The sequence below is a fragment of the Parus major genome, chromosome 3 (assembly GCF_001522545.3).
Source record: "Parus major isolate Abel chromosome 3, Parus_major1.1, whole genome shotgun sequence".
Taxonomy (NCBI): domain Eukaryota; kingdom Metazoa; phylum Chordata; class Aves; order Passeriformes; family Paridae; genus Parus; species Parus major.
Window position 1 is genome coordinate 22,140,062 of NC_031770.1, and position 6,640 is coordinate 22,146,701.

Genomic DNA, 6,640 nt, shown 5'->3' on the forward strand with positions numbered 1-6,640 from the left:
TCACAGGGGTCGGTTCTTTTTAGCTGCCTGCTGGGCATTGCAGACACCTTTGCTTCAGCCAGTCTCTGGTGTGTGGCAGCAGCCAAGGAGACAGGTCAGGCTGTTGGCAGGATGCCTCGTGCTCAGCATCCCTTGCTGTGCCTTCCCTGGGCAGACACACTGTCCCTGGCTCTGCCGTGGCGCCACGGTCGGACCCCTTTGTCCCACTTGTTCGAACTCCACGTCCATCCCTGCTCTGTGACTCACACAACACAGGACCATGGAATTGCCTAATAGTCTTTATAACAAATATTGCAAAGAGGAGGTGTTACAGGGCTCTGGAAGCACTGAAGGTATTTTGCTTTCTGGCACGTGTGTGTGTGTGTGTATAACATATGGGAGGGTTCAAGGCTTAGTTCTGATCCTGCTAAAGTAACATGAGTCCAAATCCTGTTCCTACCATAGCAGATTTATCAGAGTATGACTGCTAACGCTCTGAAGCTGACTGAGAGACAGCTACGTGCTGTGGACAGACAGCAGCCAAGAGTTCACTCCTACAGCTACCACGGGAGCAGGAAAACAGCGATGAGTAATAAGAGTGAGTGGGGAATGTGCAGCAATTTAACAGCTAACAAAATGAATGTAAAATGATACTGTGTTCCCTGCGTTAATATTAATGTTTTCTCTCACCAAAATAAAATGAAAACAACATTGTAAGCACTCATTTAAAATTTTTAAGACTGTATTATTGAGGCACTTATATAATGCATTTGGGACCCACTTTCCTGTTTTGTATGAGAAATAAGAATTTTGGAACAAGATAAACAAGTGAAAAGGAAGAATAATACTGAGAAAATGAAAGTCATTACAATTGCTGCTTGTAGGCTTTCTTCCTTTTCCTTTTCCCATTTGAGATGCTGCTCTGCCGCTGTATGTTCTGGGGTTGTAATTCCATGAGAATCTATTGATTGCGGTGGGTCTCTGGTAGAATTCCATCCTGTAGAAGCAGTGATTTAACCTGGGGAGTATGGGCTTTGGTCACAGTTCATCATCTTTCTATAAATTGCAGTATGTAGCTGTGCTGCTCCTCACAGCACCTTAGAAAGGATTTGCCATCCAAAAAAATTATCACTTCTCCACTTTGTTCCAAGAAAATGGTAATTTTCAGCTTTCAGGAGAAGCATTGTGTTTGTTACTTGGCCTGACTAGTGGAGCTGTTCCCTGTTGTGTTGGGTGGGTGGTTGATCAGAGTAGGAGGCAGGGAACTGGCTCCCTCATGTTTTGCTTCTGGTCAGGTAGGCAGGTAGTTAATTTCTCTACACATGTGCTCAAAGACATGAGGAGGTAATTCAATTCAGGCTGTCTCTGTGTGATAGCTGTATAGCACACCTTCTCTTAAACCAAGGAGTTTTCTTTTTGCATGCCTGTAGAGCACACAGCAGATATTTAAACAGTCAGCCATGATAGTAGCATGCTCAGATAAAAGTATTTCAGATCCATCCCCATGAGGAGTTAGAGATGGATCGTGCTCCCCCTCCATCTCCCCCCACATTCCCACTGATGTGTTCTTTGTTGCTGCACTGCATCTCAGGTGCTTCATAACCCGACTCCTGCCACCAAAGTGGATGAGTGGCTGTAGTTTGGGGTGTAGGAATGGACACAGACACCTGTCAGTGCTGAGCAGTCATCCCCTCCAGCTGTTCCAAATCTCTTCTGGGGAAAAGATAGTTGAACAGATAGAGAAAATCCTGAAGAATCAATGTGGCCTACAGAATTGCCAGCTGGGCCCTCCATGTCTAGGCTAAGGTCTAAGCATGCTGAAGTAATTTTCAATTTTTCATTGCAGAGAAGGAAAAAACCCTGGAAAATCAATATAATTTCTGTTTTCCATAGGAGACAATGGGCAGATTGTATGCTTTAAGGTCAAACAGATGTTTCATCTTGATGCATTTTTTTTAATCCATAAAAACATTGGGAAAATATATAAAGAGAAAAAATGGTTCAAACAGATTAAGGGTGTATTTTTGCTTTATTGCAAATATTTTAAAGCATCACTGATAAAGAAAAGCAATTAGCTTTGATTTAGCTAATAAAGTCCAGTTATTTTCAAAGCCATCTCCTTCATTCCTTGTTTTATTCAGAATCAGAATGAATTTTCTAAGTCACTAGTAAGGAAAAAAAGAAAGAGGATTTGATTCTTGTTAGCAATTTTCAGAAGATGACAAATACTCTAAAATGGCTAGCCTTTTGATATTTAACATCAGATCTACTTCAACAAAATGAAAAGTCATTTGCTAAAATACTTGGAATAGTTGTGAAAACAAAAATTCTGATGCTGCTCTTTAAAATTTCTCTGTGAAGGGAACAAGTGAAAGCAAGTGGCAACATTACATGATAATTGCAATGTATGGATTGTGGGCCTCAGAGCTGCCAGCAGAATGTATTCATGTTTCAGGTGCAGCAGTATGTGGGTTTAGAGTATGGACATATGGAGTTAATATAGGCCTTATTTCTGATAGATACCTGTGTCTGTACTGGGATAAAAGTGAATCTTCCTCTCTCAAGCATTTAGACTAAAACTCATTGTGGGAAACATGGGCTCTTCTTTTCTGTTGGCACAAAGTCTGGTGTGAAAGAGCCCCCGTGCAAACCCATGGTTTGTCTCTTTTAGCCCAGCCTAGGCTGTGCACTCAGCCTGTGAGTCAGGACCTGGGCTGGCTGAGCTGCTTTGCAGTGGATCTTCCCTGAGACCTTGTGCAAGTGATGCCAGGGACCTGCCCTCTTGTAGGCTAAGGGTTCTTCAGGGTTGGGGTAAAGGCAGCACAGTTTAATATTCTCTGATCTTCAAGGTTTATGAAGACTTTGCTCAAAAAGCACTCTTGTGTGTCCTCTGCATTTTCAACATCAGATAAGAAGCTTTGTAACCCTGAATTATTTATAGGTTGGTAATACAGTAGATCTGACCTTTTTATGGGGCAGCATCGTGCAGAAGCAAATGAAGTATTTTTACACAAGGGTCATGCACGCAAGGCATAATCTTGTTTCAGTTATGATGTCCCCTCACTTTGCTCTGTCCTAGCTGGTTTTTGTTTTTGTCTTTTGCAGTGGCATTTCTTGTATCTTATGTGTGAATTGAGGACAAATCATGCAAAAAACATCTGCTAGTTTAAGCATGGGAGGGTTCTTTTTCAGCAGCAATTGAACAAATGCAGTTATAAAAAAAGTTAAAAAGCTGTACCCTTTATGCTCATCTCATAAGGATGAGCAATAAGGCCTGTATTTCCCAGTTTATTGAGCCTGAGCAGGACCTTTTACCTGCTTAAATGCCAAAGCATTGAAATGAAGAAAATTGGCATTGCATTCTCGTGAGTCACCAGAACAGTAGTGGAATAAGACTTTATAGACTTCTTAGGAAATCCAATGTGTATCTGCAAGAAGTGTTTTGATATGGTCATTTAGCTTCTGAACCCATAAGCCCATAATAAATCCATATGCCTCTCTGGTGCTGAGTTTTGGTTTTGGACCTGATTTCCAGAGACACTAAACCACAACAAAAAAAAACAAACCCAAAACCAAACAAAACCCCTCCATATCTGCACTTTTAAAAACTCCACGGAAATCCTCATCCAAATTTTGAACATCTACACTTTGGGCCAGCAAACCTCAAAAGAGCTCCTTTCTAGAACAGGAAGAGAGACCCAGAACAGCACTTGTGTGCACACACTTGCCTTCCTCACCAGCTTTGATAGGATTTTAAAGGCAGGACAGAATGGTAATGGGTTAGGTGAGTTCTTTCTACTTCTCACTCCCTAGAGTTACATCTCTCAAAAATGCAGGCTTGTGCTGCATACTTCCACTGAACTGTAATGTATTGAATTTGCAGTAGGTTGGCACTGCAGGTCTGAGCCTCATCTGATGCTTTAAAGCATCCCTCAGATGGGGAAGAAAAATTAAAGATTAATCCAATAGGTAGCAGAATTACTCATTTGTGCACTGCTATTCAGTAGGACTTTTTGACTTATCTTTAATGATAAAATAGGGACATTTAAAGATTCAGACTGAGCAAAATGTGAATGTGAAAAGGCTATGCTCTCATTGGCTTTAAAATCCAGCACAGTAAGGAAGTGATCTGGGTCAGTGAATAAAGTCAGAGTAATAACTGCATGGAGGCAACTTCTGAACATTGCTGTAAGATGCTGTCAGATACTTGAAATTTTTAATCTTTTAATTTGTCACAAAACCTTTTTTTTCCTTTAAAAGCTATAAAAGTATGTAGCACTTCAACAGACATGCTTGTAGGGAACTTAATCCTGGAAGTGTCCTAAGAATTCAGCAGGGCTCTAATTACAGCTGCTTGCAGCACTTGGAGTCCCAATTCCAGCTTGCTATGGAAGTTACATCAATTAAAGCTTTAAAGATGTTTTGTAGCATTTATGTTTGTGATCACAAAAATATCGTGAAACTTCTTTTAGAGAATGTGGTAAGAGAAGTATAATGGTGCTAAGCTGTGAAGTGAGATGAGGGTTGAATATCTTCCAAAATTACTCTTTTTTTTTTTTTTTTTTTTTTTGCCATTGACAGATTTTTGTATAGTTCTATTCTTACTACTGAAAGCAGGGGTTTCAGTTACTGGGTAACTCTTTAGAGAATTCCAGTAACTTCAGCAAAGCTATGCTGAACTTCCACCTCTGAAGCATATGACTGGGGGCTTGGACCCTCCTAAACTGGCCATTTCAAGGACAGGAAAGGCCCATAGTGAAATTTAGAAAACCTATTGTCCTATCTGGTCCTATCCCAGACCTTGTACCACTTGTAGCAGCAGTGTTTCCTTCACAGTTTTGTGTCCAGAGTCAATTTCTTAGTGCGAGCGGCTATGCAGGAAGGCAGCGTGTAGCTTCTGTCATGGCACTGTCACTGGAGGAGACCCTGCTCTGCTGACAGCAGGTTTATAAGCCCTTTTGAGCATCCTCATCCTTCCCACAGACTAAAAGAAGTGAAGCCAGGGCACAATGTAAAATTTTCATTGTAAATGGTGGTTGAACCAATATAGAATAAGTTCTGTTTTGGACAAAACAATTAAAAATGTATGAGATAACAGATTTCAGTCTGTTTATTCAGGAAAGCCAAAACAAAGCAATGACATCTGTAAGGGATTAAATAGATTTCTGGAAATGTAATAATGCACCATACAATCAAGTTGGCATATTGATATGTTGAGCACTAGGTACCTCGCTTCAGCCGATTTGTTAAACATTTAATTTCACTCTGGCTTAAGAAGCTTGGCTTCTGTTCCATGCCTACCTTACAGTTTTCTTTTAGGAACATCACAATCATGTTGTGATGCTTCACATATATATTCCAACTATGTTTTCCAAAAAATAAGAATAGGAGAATATGAATAGGTGTTTATAAGTTTGGGACAGCTTTTTTTAGCAGGGCCTGTAGCAACAGGACATGTGTTAATAGTTTTAAACTAAAAGAAGATAGATTCAGACTAGCTATAAGGAGTACATTTTTGACAATGAGGGTGGTGAGGCACTAGCACAAGTTTCCCAGAGAGATGGCAGGCACCCCATCCCTGGAAAAAATTGAGGTCAGATTGGATAGGTCTCTAAGCACCCTGATCTAGTTGAAGATTTCCCTGCTCATTGCAGGAGGGTCAGACTAGATGACCTTTAAAGGCCACTTCCAACCCAAACTATTCTATGATTGTACTGTTTTTATGAATGCCACTGGTGGTGGAACAAGTCCAGAGGCTGAGGAAACCTGCGGTTCTGTGTGGCCAGTCTCAGAAATCTGGCCCTTTTTTTACCATATGAAATGAGCTGAGTGCAGTTTTTCCACATTATGTGATTTAAAAAATGAACTGGAAGTTTTTTCTCAAAAATTTATCTATCCAGGATATTATTCCATTATCCTGTCATCAGCAGTAGAAGGAGTTCCTTACTGGAGCTCAGTGGTGTCTCCCTGCCTGTTTTGAATGAAATCCCCATCATCCATCTCATTGAATGAAATCTCCATTAGATGTCTCATCTCCATAGTGCAGAGTTACAGCAGGTACCTGTTGGCAAGATGACAATTCCTTCTTTTCAGGGTAAGGGTGGCTTTACACAGTATGGGCATGTCAGACTGTTCTTTGCTTGGTATCAGTATTTTGTATTAAAATAAAACACAAATGATGTTTTTTCAGTGTGGGAAAGCTTTCTTGCTCTGATCCCATGAAATCTTGCATACAGTGTGAATATATTGTAGCATTTAAATATGATATACAGATTTCCATACACATATGCTGTGTAACAACAATGTAGCATGAATCATCTTACTATGACTGCAGGGCTTTTGCAAAACACCCATTAATTCTGTCCAGTCAGTCCCCACTGTATAGATTTAAAAAAATTATAATCTTCCCCAAATTGCTTACATCTGAATGCTTCTATGTTTCAGAGTTTCTTCAAGCTCTTTTAAATCAAAAGAAAGATGATCCTGTCCTACTGCTGACTCATGCCTCTTATGTTTCTGTTCCATTGCACAGGGCTTTTAACATTCTTCAATGTAAATGTATCAAACTGGTAAACTAGACATTTCGGAAGCCACATTTTCTTGAGTAATAGCTATGCTCTGTCTCAGTTTTCCTTAGACTTAAGGAAAATTTCTACTGGCC

At 40.2% G+C, this 6,640-nt stretch overlaps 1 protein-coding gene across 1 annotated transcript in view; it reads left to right on the plus strand.

Annotated features, from left to right (window-relative positions):
- KCNH1 (potassium voltage-gated channel subfamily H member 1) overlaps nucleotides 1-6,640 on the plus strand; it is a 168,377-nt gene that overhangs the window by 132,783 nt on the left and 28,954 nt on the right. The gene's annotated exons all lie outside the window — the stretch shown is intronic.